At 39.6% G+C, this 18,331-nt stretch overlaps 1 protein-coding gene across 17 annotated transcripts in view; it reads right to left on the bottom strand.

Moving 5' to 3' along the window:
• KLHL32 (kelch like family member 32) overlaps nt 1-18,331 on the bottom strand; it is a 241,582-nt gene that overhangs the window by 79,529 nt on the left and 143,722 nt on the right. The gene's annotated exons all lie outside the window — the stretch shown is intronic.

The following is an 18,331-nucleotide window of genomic DNA, read 5'->3' as shown; positions in this document are numbered from 1 at the left end:
CAAAGGTCCAATCTCCTCATGATTTACAGTGTGGTGAATTTATCTGTCACCTGCCTCAAAGGACTGGCCAAAAGAACAACCTCTGCAGAAAAAGGGGATCTCAAACACACAGGTTTATGGAGAACAATTAAGACAGCTGCATTTAACTTCTGCCAAGCATTATATTTAGGTATTTCTGAAACATACCCATCAACATGCAGTCTGACACTCAAACCAGGATGAACAGGAAGAAGGGTCACTCAAGGACCACCTGCAGGAAGGAAGAGATGTTCCCCAAGATCTGAAAGCACACAGAGTGGGAATAGGAGCTAATGTGAGTGGCCTGACACATCCAGTCACTCATCAGTCTGGAGGAGCATATCGCAGCTAGAGGCATAAACAGTGGACAAGACACAATGTCTTAATAACAAGAGATCAAGAAAATGCTAGATGCATAAAGCCAAGTGCTCCAGAATCCAGTGGCGGGGGAGTGCGGTGGGAAGGGGGACTGGGGGAAAAGGAAACCCTAAAAGAGGCCAAACTAGGCTAGGCGTTGCCTCTACCCCCCAGTGATGCTCACTTGCTTGGGTGGAGCTCACCCGTAGAGCTGGGGCCTCTCCAGATTTGCAAACAGGTTTTGATGCAACCAGGAGCAAACTTAGGTGGGGGTATGAATGTTTCTTGTTCACAGGACTATCTGTATAAAGGATTCTTTCCCCGCCTGACCTGCAGGTGGCAGAACACAATGGGCTGTTCACAAATGAGGGATGCTGGACAGTGCTAGCAGGGAGGTCATCTCTAGCCTCACCTCACCAAGTAATGAGATGTGATCAGGAACCGACCCAGGAATCCCTCCTGCAACTTGTAGCAGTCAAGGTCATATGAATAAGAAGCCCACAGCTGATTCCCATTCCAAATGCTGAAACTCTACACTCTACACTCATTTTGGCAGGCATAAGAACTGACCAGTGGCTGTATTTAGGGTGACACAGAACGATGTGGCAAAGTAATAGTGTAAAACCCGCAAGTGCAGGAGAAGGGGATGGGTACCTGGTAGGAGAAATTATGTCAGAATTCAGTCATGGGGTGGCCCAATCACACTGCTGGTAGGAGGCACGCTTGAATACTCTGTGCCAACATGTCCTCTGCTCACCAATCCAAGCAAGGTTGGTAGCAGACAGGTGAATTTGCATGATCTCTAATGAAGGCCCTCTAAACTGCAATAAGACTGGGATTCTTGGTCTCCAGGAAGAATATGGTGCCAGAATCTGGTGAAAGAGGAGGGAAATGGGACCTGAGGTGAGATTCTGTGCAGGGCATGATGATGTGGGCTACCTCAGTCAGTGCCCACACCTCACATGAGGGTTCTGGGAGGGTGGAACTGGGACTGAACAGTGGGAACAGGGACACCCCACAGTCCCCACGGCATCCCTGCCCCTCCTTCTTCAGCTCATCCTCCTGGATCATCAGGTGTCTATTCTCTCAATTCTGTCTTCTTTTTCTCTTTATTTTCCCTCTCCCTTTTACCTTGCCTCTTGGATTGGTCACTGGTAGTGACTGTCTTTAACAGCCATGGTAAGTCTCATTGTGACCTTTTTTTTTTCCTGCCTGTGAACAAGTGAGTTGGCATCTTCAGAAAATTTTGTATTTTCAGATCTTCAAAGCTATCTTCTTCATTTCTTGCATAAGGAGATTTTTAAATTACTTGCTTCTTGGTTTACGTGTAGAGTAGACTGAAGGATTTAAGCATGTTAAAGTCAGACAACTAAGGTCTTTAGTAAACACACATACGATGTGTGCAAATGAACAACATGCTTTTGCAAGCAAAACAAGCGCTTGCACAACTGCAAATTAAAGTAGTCTAATATCATTTATGAGAATAAATGAATGCATTTTCTCCCTTCTTCATATTTTGTTTCTTGGGGATTTTTTTTTTCTATACAGTATTACAGAATGGCAAATTATCAGAATCTTGAACTTATAATCATCAAATGAACTGGATACAACAGCACAAATAGCTTTTAAATGATCATATATTCAATATACATAAAATGTTTTGCATAAAGTTCTTTATGACAGAATTCTCACAGATGGAACATGAAACACAAGATCTATCTAGCTATGAGAAATTGCCACCAATCTCTTTTAGTTTCAAAACCACTGCACTAAGGACTTTGTATCCACAAGGTGGCACCCATTTAAAGGAAAAGAATTTTCTAAATTGAATCATGCACTGCACATCTATATCTGACACCTGAAGTTTATTTTTAAGAAAGAAAAACATAGTTCAAGTAAGGATAATAGAACACATGAATTCCAATTTCTAAATGTTGTGATCATATTGGGAAATGTTCATAAATATGTCTGTTGAAGTGTTCCATTTGAGCAATACTGGCTAGAATTCAGTAGTTCTCTATAAATCAGAGAATTCAAACTTTTGAGGCTTGTATTTGGAAACCGTCACCATGTAGCCCCAACCTGTTGTTAAAAACTTTTCTCCAATTCATGACCTTCTGGTTCCTTTGCTAAAGCCAGTAATCCACTAGTCTCTACACTCAGGCAATACCTTTTTCTCCATCGTCAATGTCCTCCTCATTTCTTTAATTTCCATATGTCAAAATCCTACTCATTTCAAGATTCAATTCTAAATCCACTCCTTATACAAAGCTTGGCAAGATCTCTCCCCACCCGTACCTCATCCTGGGTCTCTACAGATGTCTGGGGAACTAAGCCTATGTGTTCCAGGTCACACTGTCTGCTTTCAAATCCTGGCTCCTACCTTTGCTGATAGAATTAACTTGGGAGAACAGCTCAAATCCAGGTGCCTCAGTGTTCTTATTTGTACAGTGAAAGTAATGACGTCTACCTCAAAAACTGTTTTAAAGGACCAAGAAAATGCTTGCGTATCATTACAGTTGTGTTGCCTATATGTAACAAAACAGCTTAAACAAATATGAGGGTTACTTTTCCAATAACATTTGGATTAGGCAGCTTAGAGTGGCAACCAGCTTCCTTGTATTTTCCTGCTTGGCAAATCTTAGGCTGTGGTTTCATGGTCTCAAATTGGCTGCCATACCTCCAGGCATTACATCTACATTCAAAGCAGAAAGAAAGGAGAGGGCAAAGAACAAAAAACATTTGCCAGCTGAGTCTGGCATTGTTTATCAGAAAAACAATAGATTTCCTACAAACACTGTTGCAGAGACTTCCACATACATCTCATTGGCTGGGTGGCTATACATAGCTGTAAAAGAGCCTGGGAAATTAAATTTTTATGGCTAGATGCACAATTGTCCCAAATCAAAGTAGATTTCTTCATAAAGAAAAAAGAAGACTCCACCTCTGGGGACAGGGCATAGCTAAACAAAAAGCAGCAGAAACCTCTGCAGAGGTAAATGTCCCTGTCTGACAGCTTTGAAGAGAGCAGGGGATCTCCCAGCAAGGAGGTTGAGATCTGAGAATGGACAGACTGCCTGCTCAAGTGGGTCCCTGACCCCTGAGTAGCCTAACTGGGTGACATCCCCCACTTGGTGCAGACCAACACCTCACACCTCACACGGCTGGGTACACTCCTGAGACGAAGCTTCCAGAGCAAGAATCAGACAGCAACACTCGCTGTTCAGCAATATTCTATCTTCTGCAGCCTCTGTTGCTGATACCCAGGCAAATAGGATCCAGAGTGGACCTCAAGCAAACTCCAACAGACCTGCAGCTGAGGGTCCTGACTGTTAGAAGGAAAACCAACGAACAGAAAGGACACCCACACCAAAACCCCATCAGTACATCACCATCATCAAAGACCAAAGGCAGATAAAACCACAAAGATGGGGAAAAAGCAGTGCAGAAAAGCTGGAAGTTCAAAAAATCAGAGCGCACCTCCCCCTCCAAAGGAACGCAGCTCATCGCCAGCAACGGAACAAAGCTGGACAGAGAATGACTTTGAAGAGTTGAGAGAAGAAGGCTTCAGTCAATCAAATTTCTCAGAGCTAAAAAAGGAACTATGTAACTAGCACAAAGAAACTAAAAACCTTGAAAAAAGATTTGACAAATGGCTAACTAGAATAACCAATGTAGAGAAGTCTTTAAAAGAACTGATAGAGATGAAAACCATTAACATGAGAACTACGTGACAAATGCACAAGCTTCAGTAACCAACTCGATCAACTGGAAGAAAGAGTATCAGCGATTGAAGATCAAATAAATGAAATGAAGCGAGAAGAGAAGTGTAGAGAAAAAAGAGTAAAAAGAAATGAAAAAGCCTCCAAGAAATATGGGATTATGTGGAAAGACCAAATCTACGTCTGATTGGTGTGCCTGAAAGTGATGGGGAAAATGGAACCAAGCTGGAAAACACTCTGCAGGATATCATCCAGGAGAACTTCCCCAACCTAGTAAGGCAGGCCAACATTCAAATTCAGGAAATGCAGAGAACACCACAAAGATGCTCCTTGAGAAGAGCAACTCCAAGGCACATAATTGTCAGATTCACCAAAGTTGAAATGAAGGAAAAAATGTTAAGGGCAGCCAGAGAGAAAGGTTAGGTTACCCACAAAGGGAAGCCCATCAGACTAACAGCAGATCTCTCAGCAGAAACTCTACAAGCCAGAAGAGAGTGCGGGCCAATATTCAACATTCTTAGAATTTTCAACCAAGAATTTTATATCCAGCCAAACTAAGTTTCATAAGGGAAGGAGAAATAAAATCCTTTACAGACAAGCAAATGCTTACAGATTTTGTCACCACTAGGCCTGCCCTACAAGATATCCTGAAGGAAGCACTAAACATGGAAAGGAACAACTGGTACCAGCCGTTGCAAAAACATCCCAAAATGTAAAGTCCATCGATGCTAGGAAGAAACTGCATCAACTAACGAGCAAAATAACAACCTAATATCATAATGACAGGATCAACTTCACACATAACAATATTAACCTTAAATGTAAATGGACTAAATGGTCCAATTAAAAGACACAGACTGGCAAATTGAATAAAGAGTCAAGACCCATCAGTTTGCTGTATTCTGGAGACCCATCTCACATGCAGAGACACACATAGGCTCAAAATAAAGGGATGGAGGAAGATCTACCAAGCAAATGAAAAACAAACAAACAAAAAAGCAGGCATTGCAATCCTAGTCTCTGATAAAACAGACTTTAAACCATCAAAGATCAAAAGAGACAAAGAAGGCCACTACATAATGGTAAAGGGATCAATTCATCAGGAAGAGCTAACTATCCTAAATATATATGCACCCAATACAGGCGCACCCAGATTCATAAAGCATGTCCTTAGAGACTTACAAAGAGACTTAGACTCCTATACAATAACAATGGGAGACTTTAACATCCCACTGTCAACATCAGACAGATCAACGAGACAGAAAGTTAACAAGGATATCCAGGAATTGAACTCAACTCTGCACCAAGAGGACCTAATAGACATCTACAGAACTCTCCACCCCAAAGCAACAGAATATACATTCTTCTCAGCACCACTCAACTACATGGAAACTGAACAACCTGCTCCTGAATGACTACTGGGTACATAATGAAATGAAGGCAGAAATAAAGATGTTCTTTGAAACCAATGAGAACAAAGATGCAACATACCAGAATATCTGGGACACATTTAAAGCAGTGTGTAGAGGGAAATTTATAGCACTAAATGCCCACAAGAGAAAGCAGGAAAGATCTAAAACTGACACCCTAATATCACGATTAAAAGAACTAGAGAAGCAAGAGCAAACACATTCAAAAGCTAGCAGAAGGCAAGAAATAACTAAGATCAGAGCAGAACTGAAGGAGATAGAGACACAAAAAACCCTCCAAAAAAATCAATGAATCCAGGACCTGGTTTTTTGAAAAGATCAACAAAATTGATAGACCACTAGCAAGACTAATAAAGAAGAAAAGAGAGAAGAATCAAATAGATGCAATAAAAAATGATAAAGGGGATATCACCACCGACCCCACAGAAATACCATCAGAGAATACTATAAACACCATCAGAGAATACTATAAACACACCTGTGCAAATGAACTAGAAAACCTAGAAGAGATGGATAATTTCCTGGACACTTACACTCTCCCAAGACTAAACCAGGAAGAAGTTGAATCTCTGAATAGACGAATAACAGGCTCTGAAATTGAGGCAATAATTAATAGCCTACCAACCAAAAAAGTCCAGGACCAGACGGATTCACAGCCGAATTCTACCAGAGGTACAAGGAGGAGTTGGGACCATTGCTTCTGAAACTATTCCAATCAATAGAAAAAGAGGGAATCCTCCCTAACTCATTTTATGAGGCCAACATCATCCTGATACCAAAGCCTGACAGAGACACAACAAAAAAAGAGAATTTTAGACCAATATCCCTGATGAACATCGATGCAAAAATCCTCAATGAAATACTGGCAAACTGAATCCAGCAGCACATCTAAAAGCTTATCCACCACGATCAAGTGGGCTTCATCCCTGGGATGCAAGGCTGGTTCAACATATGCAAATCAATAAATGTAATCCAGCATATAAACAGAACCAAAGACAAAAACCACATGATTATCTTAACAGATGCAGAAATGGCCTTTGACAAAATTCAACAACCCTTCATGCTAAAAACTCTCAATAAATTCGGTATTGATGGAACATATCTCAAAGCAGTAAGAGCTATTTATGACAGACCCACAGCCAATATCATACTGAATGGGCAAAAACTGGAAGCATTCCCCTTGAAAACTGGCACAAGACAGGGATGCCCTCTCTCACCACTCCTGTTCTATATAGTGTTGGAAGTTCTGGCTAGGGCAATCAGAGAAAGAAATCAAGGGTATTCAGTTAGGAAAAGAAGAAGTCAAATTGTCCCTGTTTGCAGATGAGATGATTGCATATTTAGAAAACCCCATCATCTCAGCCCCAAATCTCCTTAAGCTGATAAGCAACTTCAGCAAAGTCTCAGGAAACAAAATCAATGTGCAAAAATCACAAGCATTCTTATACACCAGTAACAGACAAACAGAGAGCCAAATAATAAGCGAACTCCCATTCACAATTGCTTCAAAGAGAATAAAATACCTAGGAATCCAACTTACAAGGGATGTAAAGGACCTCTTCAAGGAGAACTACAAACCATTACTCAGTGAAATAAAAGAGGACACAAACTAATGGAAGAACATACCATGCTCACAGATAGGAAGAATCAATATTGTGAAAATGGCCATACTGCCCAAGGTAATTTACAGATTCAATGCCATCCCCATTAAGCCACCAATGACTTTCTTCACAGAATTGGAAAAAACTGCTTTAAACTTCATATGGAACCAAAAAAGAGCCCACATTGCCAAGACAATCCTAAGCCAAAAGAACAAAGGGAATTAAACAATGAGATCACTTGGACACAGGAAGGGGAACATCACACACTGGGTCCTATTGTGGTGAGGGTGTAAGTGGGAGGGATAGCATTAGGAGATATACCTAATGTATGTGACGAGTTAATGGGTGCAGCACACCAACATGACACATGTATACATATGTAAGAAACCTACACATTGTGCACATGTACCCTGGAACTTAAAGTATAATAATAATAATAATAATAATAAAAGATTTTGTTATGGTGAAGCCGTTCACTGAATTGAAACACTATTTTTGTAATTTGGAAAGAAAAACTGTATAAAACGAAAAAAAAAGAAAAAGAAAAAAGAGGAAATGAATGTGGGGTAGGCAATCAGGGCATTGGCCATGGGACTTAGCACATATATATATGAGGAAAACTACAAACTCTGAGAGAAATCAAAGAAAAATTAAATAAATGAAAGATGGTCCATGTTTGTGAAGAAAAAGAACTCTATATTGTCAAGATGTCAGTTCTTCCCAACTCGATTTATAGATTCAATGTAATCTTATTCAAAATCCCACAAAGTTACTTTTTGTGTATTAACAAACAGATTCTAAAGCTTATATGAAGAAGCAAAAGACCCAGAATAGCCAGCACCATGTTGAAGGAGAACAAAGTTGGAGGACTGACAATACCTGCTTCAAGACTAAAAATACTACAGTTATCAAGAGAGTGTGACATTGGCAAAAGAAGAGAGAAAGAGATCAATGGAACAGAACAGAGAGCTGAGAAACAGACTCACATAAGTATGGTCAATGAAGGAGCACTGATAATATTATACTATAGTTAATATAATAATAATGGAGAAAAGATAATCTTTTCAAGAATGAAGCTGGATCAATTGGACACTCACATACAAAAAAATGAATCTGGACACAGCTCTCAAATCCTTCACAAAAATAAACTCAAAAGTAAAATGCAAAACTAGAAAACTCCTACAAGGTAACACAGAAGAAGAGTTAGATAACTTTGGGTATGACGATGACTTTTCAGATACAACACCAAAAACATGGTCCATGAAAGACATAATTGATAATTTGGAGTTTTTTAAAATTAAAAACTTCTGCTCTACAAAATACACTATTAGGAAATTGAGAGGACAAGCCATGGGCTAGGAGAAAATATTTGCAAAAGATACATCTGCTAAAGGAATGTTATCTAAAATACCAAAAAACTCTTAACACTCAACAATAAAAAAAATGAACCATCTGATTTTTTAAATGGGGGGGGGTGGCAAAAGACCTGAGTGGATACCTCACCAAAGAAGATAGGTGGCAAATAAGCATATAAAAAGATGCTCACATAGGAAAACTGCATTTTTGTACATATTTTGTTAGATTTATACCTGTTTAATTTTGGGGGTACTGATTTCTTAGAATAGTTTTAACTTTTTAAAACAGTCCCCCACACCCAAAAGATGAATAATATGTTGTGATACATGAAAATTACATGAAATTCAAATTTTGGTATAAATAGAGTTTTATTATAACATAGCTATGCATATTCATTTACATATTTGTCTCTGGAAGTTTTCATGCTACAACAGCTAAGTTGAGTAGTTTCAAAATAAACTTTATTTACTTTAGACAGGGTTTCACTATGTTGCCCAGGCTGGTCTCGAGCTCTAGGGCTCAAACGATCCTCCCACCTCGGCCTCCCAAAGTGCTGAGACTATGGGCGTGAGCCACTGCACCCGGCTCTGACAGAAACTTTATATGGCCTGAATTATTTACTACCTGGCCCCTCACAAAAAAGTTTGCTGATCCTTGGTCTAGAGTATAGGTAGGGGCTGGGAGTCAATAGCATAAGAAAATAGCAAGTTATTTGTCAATACCAAATCACTTGGGTCTGGATGACATCACCAAAGAAGCTAGTTGGATTAAACAGGAGGGTTCTGAAGCAGGAAGGATTTGAAGCCTACAGAGTGGGGAGGAGCAAGCAAAGCCACCTGGAAAGGAGTGATGGGAAGGCTGGTGGTGGCACAGAATAAAAGCCCACAGTGAGCAGTGTCACACAGGCCAAGAGAGAAAAGTCAGGCTGGCTATGTTGCATGAAGCTGCGAGGTCACATATGACAGTATTTAATTAGATTTGGTGATATTTGTGACTGCCAAGAACAGTTTTAGTGGAATGATGAAGATGAAAGCCTCCAGACTTGGAGTGGAAAAGTGAGTGATAAATGAGTGAAAGTGAGGAAAAGTAACTCTATGTAATACTTTTCATAAGCTCTGCTGTGAGGAGAGTCAGAGAAATAAATGGTAGCTCAAGGGGAATATAGAAATAAGAAAGAGATTTTTTTTTAAACAGGGTCTCACTCTGTTGCCCAGGCTGGGGTGCAGTGGCACAATATTGGCCCACTGCAATCTCCGCCTCCCGGGTTCAAGCAATTTTTCCACCTCAACCTCCCGACTAGCTGGGAGTACAGGCACGTGTCACTGCAACTGGCTAATTTTTGTATTTTTAGTAGAGACAGAGTTTCACCATGTTGGCCAGGATGGTCTTGAATTCCTGGCCTCAAGTAACCCACCTGTGTCGGCTTCCCAAAGTGCTGGGATTACAGGCATGAGCCACCACACCTGGCAAGAAAGGAATTTTTAAAGGTGAGCAATAGAGAGTGTTTACATGCTGTGGAAATAATGCAGTAGAGGAGAAACTGATGACAGAAGAGACTCAGCAGGATGACAGGAGTGATATCGGACAGAGTCGGAGGGAGTGGATCTGGACCCTACATGGGGAGATTAGTCTCTGACAGTTCAGGGATACCCCTCCCACCGTAAAAGATGGATATACCCAGAATAAGTTCAGAAACAGGGAGGGTTGAGAATTTGATGGTAAGATGATGAAGATCTTCCTTTCTGTTTCTATTTTCTCAACAGACAGTGACTTTTCCTTATGATATGTGTACTGGAGGTGGGTTAGTGAGGGGAACGCCTTTAAAAAGAGAAGAGAGGGAGTGAGAAACTCATCAAGAAGAGGAAAGCAAATTTACGAGGGAAACAAATTAACATTGCCTGGCATTGGGTATCTGTCTGAGATTTGGGGTCCTGGATTTGAAGTGAAAACAGTGACTTTCTCCAGTGACAACCAGCAGAATTGATTCTTACAGTTGGATTCAACCAATAATTCTCCAAAGATGCCACAGGCTGCAGGGAATTTTTATTCCCTTGTATATATTTTTTTTAGACAAGGTCTCACTCTGTTGCCCAGGCTGGGATGCAGTGGCATGATATCGGTTCACTGCAACCTCCGCCTCCTGGGTTCAAACAATTCTTCCACCTCAACCTCCCGACTAGCTGGGAGTACAGGCTGTATTCTTTGGGCTGTGCCAAGTTGTTCCTACTTTGACAGATACATGATACATAGAGATGAACAGCCATCATTAGTTTTTAAGGTACTGTATCTATCTATTCAATTACTATAGAATAAATGGCTATTTTTTTCTTCCTGCAAAGTATAATGCAAATTACTGTCTTATTTTTCAGGCATTCCTTGACAAAGTACTACAACTCAATTATCCATTCTCCTACCTGAATTAGTGTAACTTTTGAAGCATCAAACATACTCAGGTATTTTTCTATGCTATATATGCAAATAATTCAGATCCCTGCTAATCCATTTCTTAAAGATGCAATGGTGTGTTGATCTGGCATTTCCAATCACAGTTTGACCTACTGTGAGAAAGCATCAATGTGCATTTTCTCATCAATGCCTCCCCTAACACCTAGTAAATCCTTAGTATATAGTAGGTGCTCATTAAGTATTTGCTGAATTAATGAATCTCAATTTGAGAATAAAATATAAATGGATGGTTTTTATGAAGTATACAAAAATAAAATATTCACAAGTTAGAGTATTCAATACATTCAAATTATGCCTTCATTTGAATGTTCTCATCATTATTTTACTCAAATGGAATATATACTTCCAATATAAATCTTCTTAAAAGTATTGTTTAGCAAATTATTTATCCTGATATTAATTACAATGACCATATATTTTTGCTATCAAGTTGCTTTCTTTTTAAAAAACTTAAATTAGAATTGTAAAACTCCCATACACTGCTGCTTCATACAAATACTGAATGCTTCCAGCAGAGGGCTCAAGAATTCTATTTTAAGGAAAAAAGAATTCCTTATTATGAATATTTACGGAAAAGTGAAAGAAAAGAAAGAAAATAAGGTGTTTTGTAGTCTATGCATATACTACGTGTAGTCTATGTATTCTGTAGTCTATGTGTAGTATATACACAGACCGCAAAATGTCTATGTATGAATGCATAGTATATAAATAAAAATGCATAGTATATAAATAAAAGGCATAGTATACAATAAATTTAATACATTTATTATATACTATGCATATAATATAATATGCATATTAATATAACATAATAACATGTAAATGCATAGACTATAAATAAAAAATGTACTTACATCTTATCTAATTCCAGAAAAGAAGTTAGAGTAAATTATAATCACAAAATCTTTATAAAATCACATAGACATATGGGCATCTGAAGAAAATGGGCATCCAAAAAAAAGCAGAAAGATAACATATAACATGTAAGTAAGTGAGAATTTGGAGTGAAAATATTTTTTTACCTTTATTCTTATTAATAATTTTGTAAAAATGTGGGTCATGTTTTTTCATTTTCAAAGATTAAAAAGTTATTTTTATAGAATTTGCAGTATCCTTATTTTTAGTGCTGAAACAAGGACGAAAACAATTTGGGAAGTGTGTGGAATGATTTATTTATGGAGCAAGCTGGGAATTTGGAGGCACTTCATTTTCATAGGCAGAACTAATGGGCTGTAGCACCACTTTATTCATGCCTGCAACTAACATTAAGATCCCTCTGGGATTTCAAAACCGTTCAGAAAGAGGTCTCAAATCTTTTTATTCTGTCTATTTACTTATTATCTTCTCTTCCTCATTTCAAAAAGGATCTGAGGCATCAATACAAGCATTTAAATATTAAGAATAAAAATAACTCAAAGCAAGAGAAAAGAGGAAACAATATGAGGTCAGGAGTGTGTGTGTGTGTGTATGTGTGTGTGTTTATCCATCCTCATAACTATTATAAGTGGGTCACAAATGTGGCTCTATGCTTCCTAGCATCAAAACCGAAAAAAAAATATAACCTAATGCAAGATTAAAAGGTGAAAATACTAGGGAGAATTCTAGCTTCTCCAGACCCCGAGGTGTAATGGAAATTTCCCAGCAGACATTAAGAGGGTTATTGAATGATTTGCTTGATAATACTTCTAATAATACTATCAGAAGTATATTTTATAGAACATTGCATACAAAGTGAAGGTTAATAACAAGATTATTTAAGACCCAGACATCCAGTTTTCTGGTTTTCTGGCTTGATCTAGGTATAAAATTTAAAATATTTAGAAGTCCTTCTCAATGGAGTCAACACTACCTTCTCAGGGAAATTTGGAAATTTGCGTGGATATTTCTGGTCCTCCCACAAGGGTGGGCAATATTGGCCTTTACTGGGCAGTGGCTGGGAGGTTAGATGGCAGGCAACACACAGGGCGGTCACCAACCACAAGGACTGACCTATAGCCTGCATGCTGGAATGCCCTGCTGGGTGTGCACAGAAGTGAAACATTTTTTTATACAGACTGAAGCCCCGGACCTAACTCTGTTTTACATATTAACACATTCTTTGCTGTTCTGTGTCAAAACACACTGGCTTTTCCAGGAATGCTACCACCATAAAAACAGAGAGAAGACTGTTACTTTGTTTTGTTTAGAATTTTACAATACCAAGGGTTGTTCATTATTTTGGAAAATCATGTCACATGCCACCTGGGATCTGTCCTTGTGGTATCTGAGTTGCCAGTACAACATTCATTCAGTGAGCGTGATCTCGGCTCACTGCAGCCTCCACCTGCTGAGTTCAAGCAGTTCTGCTGCCTCAGCCTACTGAGTAGCTGGGATTACAGGTGCCCACCACTACACCTGGCTAATTTTTTTATTTTTTAGTAGAGATGGGGTTTTACCACGTTGGCCAGGCTGGTCTCAATCTGCATCTGCATCTGCATCTGCTGTCCCAATCACGGCGATTCTCCCTATAGGTGCAGACAGGGGACTATTTCATCATGTCTTTTGGAAGGGTTGTGCCCCAGCATGTACACACTGAAATGTAAAGGATTTTAAACACAAACTTCTTTTCTTTTGTTTGTTCTTTTACATATGGTTAGGAAATTCTATCGGTGCTTAGAGTAATTTGTGTAAGTATGTTATATTGTCTAGGAATTCCACTTTAGGATAGTAAGGTGGTCTTTTTATATTAAGGACTGACAGTTGAGATTGAGAACCACCAAGCCAGATGAATAGACTGCATATCTTTTGGGCATCCTTTATGTGTAAAATTTCTCCTAAATGAACTTTTAGTAAGAGTTGTCCAGAAAACAGGATAAGGCTGGAGTACAATTGTTCTTTTTTTCTGAATAAGACAAAAAGTTCATGTACTTTAAAAATCCATCAATAGGCTGATATCTTCTTATGAAATTTAAGGAACTAACCGAGACTCCCTACTACATAAATGATTAACCTCGCTTCACTAAGATGATTTGAGGGAGCACCTAAAGGAAGGATCGAAATTTTTTTTAGGAAATGATTCTGAGTGCAGCCAACACTCAGAAATTCCTATGATCAAGGAGGAACAAAGTTGTAATGATTTCTGTGCTGTTTACCCACCATGGCAAAGAAAAAATCTCAGATGCACACCATGAATTATGAAATGTGTAGCAATGGAACTTTCTGTTGAAACATTCAAAAGAAACAAGTGCACAGAAGTGCAAAACCCACTGAGTTAACTAGGAGGGTTGATCTACTGTTTGGAGTTACTGGATACTCGCCATTTCTACTTTGGAGAATGTCAGAGAAAGACTGTTTATTGCCCCACCTATGACAATAAAACCATTATCAAAAGCAAAAAGGAAATATTTCTTTTTCTATTCCCAGTACTGGCAATGGGGTAGGGTGGGAGGTGCTGAGAGTTGGAAGGAGAGTTGGAGGAAAGAACAAGAAATTCAGCTCATTTGAATGGATTTTTACATAAGGGAGATATGGTTAAAACACAGAAGGGGCCACACTCATCCTTGTCATCTAATATTATCTAAGATATCTGGAGACCCTCACAGTGTTATCAGTGTGCATAATCTGTACATATGACCTCAGGCACCTTAGCCCACAGTGGGTTCCTCAGCACAAAATTGGTGCCAGAGAAGATTATAATGCTGCAAGAATATTGTTCAAACACATGTGTTTTTTTGTTTGTTTGAGATGGAGTTTCGCTCTTGTTGCCCAGGCTGGAGTGTAGTGGCGTGATCTCAGCCTCCACCTGCTGAGTTCAAGCAGTTCTGCTGTCTCAGTCCACTGAGTAGCTGGGATTACAGGTGCCCACCACCACACCTGGATAATTTTTTTATTTTTAGTAGAGACGGGGTTTGCCACGTTGGCCAGGCTGGTCTCAAACTCCTGACCTCAGGTGATCTGCCCACCTTGCCCTCCCAAGGTGCTGGGATTACAGGCGTGAGCCACCACATCCAAGCCCACATTGCGTTTTCATTAGGTGACTGAGTTTAATAATATCCCAAAGGAAAATGTCTGTGCCTGAAATGTGACTATTACTCAAGTAGAAGGCTAGACTAATGTAATAGAGTCTGCCCCTATTTTTGTTATTTCACTCCTGATGACTTTCAAGCCCCACGCTTCCTTATTTCCCTGCTTGCCCTACATCTGAGCAAAGGTTTAAAAAAGCCTGAAAACTCTCTCCAAAATATACAAAGCCTGCCTGCGGGTAGTCCTTGCTCCTGCCCCACAGTAAAAGCCAAAGCCAGCTATACCTCCGTGCTCTCTCAAGCCATTTTTGCACCTGCTTAGGAGTCACCCTGCTCTCTCCAGAAAGCCTCATTATGTGAGGAATAAACTTTTTCACATTCTGTTGGGGTATGTTGCATTATCAGTCTCAACATCCAAATCAGATTTTGGGTTGGGGGGTGGGCATTCTATTTCTGCCAAGTGACTGCAAGACAATGAAGACAGAAATTTGTAAATTATTTGGGAAAAACAAGAATACACTTTTCAAAAATCAAAACATACTGAATTGGAAAGCTAACCTTAGCAGGGTGGCCACAGTCAAACTTCTTTGCACAGAGACATTTTAGACATGAATCTGCTGAACGAATGGCTTTATACATTTTTGCAGCACAAACTACACTCTGAGCACATTCTGACTGGACAGCACAGAGACATTTAATAAAGGAGAACAGACTGGCGTGAAGCAGAGACTGTCACTTAGAATTGGCCCTGCCCTACAGGTGGGAGGCCATCCTACATGACTACAGCTGTTCTCTGTGAGAAAGAGACAGGTCTTGGGACCAACAAAGCTGTTCATATTTTATGACTTCACCCCCAAACAGGAAGCAGACTAATCTACTTGTTTGTTTCAATAATACACTGATAAAAGAGAAAATCTCCCCCAAGGCAAATAACTAGTTTCAAAAGATCTAAAAAAGCAAAAAAGTCCCTGATGAAATTCAAACTTCCTCTTTTGTTTCACCCTTCTCAAACTTTTCATGTCAACACTCCAGTTATGGACTCAGGCACAGCTCTGACAAGAAGGTGAGGAGAAATGTCACTTTCTGCAAAATTCAAAATCAAGTAGTCCCCCCTGTCATTGACAATTTCATTTTCTACGGTTTCAGTTACCCATGGTAAACTGCAGTCCAAATATATTAAACAGAAAATTCTAGAAATAAACAATTCATAAGTTTTAAATTATGCACCATTCTGAGTGGCATGATGCAATCTTCAATCATCCCACTCTGTCCCACCAAGACATGAATCATTCCTTTGTTCAGCATATCCTCATTGTAGATGCTCTCTGCCTGTTAGTAACCTAGTAGCCCTCTGGGTGATCAGATCACTGTGGCAGTATCTCAGTGCTTGTGTTTACTTTACTTAATAATGGCCCCAAGGTGCAAGAGAAGTGGTGTATTGCTATAATTGCTCTACTTTATTATTAGTGATCGTTGTTAATCTCTTATTGTGCCTAACTTATAAACTAAATTTTATGACAGGTGTGTATGCATAGGAAAAAAACATAATATATATAGTATATATAAAAACATAGTATATATAGTATACATACTATGTGTATGTATAGGAAAAAGCATAGTATATATAGGGTTTGGTACTTATCTGAGGTTTCAGGCATCCATTGGGGTCTTGGAATATAGCCCCTGCAGGTAAGGAGGGGCTGCTATATTCCTTAGAATGTGGATTTCTCTCTGTACCCCCCAAAGCCCAGGGCACAGTGGAGGTGCCTCGGCGGCCTTTTACTTGCCAGGTAGGTACTGCCAGCTACAGAAAGGATTGTGAGGCTAAAATATTTAAACCACTGAATAGTCTTAACACTACTCCCAAGAGAAACATTTAAAAAATTTTCTCCCATATTTGTTCCATGTGCTACTTTAGCTCAACTGGGTTATGTTTATGAGTAAATCTGACAGGGACTTTCTCCATATAAATGGACACTTCTGCCCCTGAAGGGATGGTCCATGAGAAAGCAGATCCAATTAAGATTCCTGTCACTCTGCTGCCTGGCCTGATGCTCAGGTCTCCCAAGAAAAGTATTCTGCTGTGGGGAATACAGTTTCAACGATCATCGAAATGTAATGCACAGTGTTTGCAGCATCAGGGCTCTATATCAAAAAGTCATGTGAAATTACTAGGGAACGAAATGACAATCAGTAAGAAAAAGTTACTATGTGAGACCTCTGACTGAATGAGTATTTTTAAGATAATTTTCCCTTTTAACAGAGTATCATAGTTTTCTTGATTTCCAAAGGCTTTCAAATATGAATACTAATAGTTATACAATATTTCCTTGTAAAGATTGTACTGAAGCATTCTCTGGGTCAGAGAAGTGTAGTTAGGGTGAATACCCCCCAAGAGATGGGTTCTTCTATGATTTTGAGAAGCCAAGGGCTGGAGTTATTGAATAATAAAGAGAAATGCAAAGAACACATATCCTAAGGCATCCTTCTTCAGAAGCCTAGATATGACATAATTGGTTCACAGCTGACAGAGTTAGCAGTGCCTGGAAGTAGAGAATTGTAAAGGGGACTATAAATGTCACTATCATTTGATGCAGAGTTTCTCTCTCCACTGCGTTTCTGGAATCTCTTCATCAGTCTCCAAGGGACAGAACAGGAGGATAGCTCTCTGGAAATTAAGAGGAAGCTCACTAGGTTTCAACCCTTGCTCCACTACATGTCAGGTATTTATCACAGTGCTTGGCATATAGTCTATATTCCTTGACGTCATCATAGCCAGAGTGTCAAACAATAAACTTTATTGTGGTTTTCAGTCCTATTTGCTTCCCTTTGGGTCCTAAGGTACTTAAATTTCTAGAGGCCTATCCCAAGGCCATTGGTGCTGGAAGTTCTACTTTCCAAGCAAGGGCTCTTCTTTTTATAAAAAGGATCTTGATGTTTTCTGGGGTTTTTCATTTTTGCTTTTTGATTTTCTAAAAACACCTGCCTGCTCCTGGGTGGCTGACCTCTTGTCTAGTTTGGACTGGGATCCATCTCCCAGGCAACATTTCCATCAGAGTATTTTTCCTCCTTCTTCCTCATGCCTCTTCTACTCAGGACTGGTCTCAAACATTAATAAACTTGGCCAGCATTTCAAAGTGAGGAGAGTAAGGGAGGCCAGGGTAACAGGATGGGCCCTCTTGCCCACCAGAGTAAATGGAGTTTGTATTTTCTTAGATTCACTTTATACTTTTCTCTCTAAGGTAGATCTGCCCAGAGTCAGTTTATGTCACCATTTGCTTCCAACCTTGCTCCCAAAACAAGCCCTGCAGAGCAACAGCAGCCTGGCCTCTATGCCCTCCACCACTGGCTCTGCTGTAATAATGGCCTCCAGGCATGGC

This window comes from Theropithecus gelada, chromosome 4 (genome assembly GCF_003255815.1).
Source record: "Theropithecus gelada isolate Dixy chromosome 4, Tgel_1.0, whole genome shotgun sequence".
NCBI lineage: Eukaryota > Metazoa > Chordata > Mammalia > Primates > Cercopithecidae > Theropithecus > Theropithecus gelada.
The sequence above is the reverse complement of the archived record's forward strand: the minus strand, read 5'-3'. Positions and strand labels throughout refer to the sequence as shown.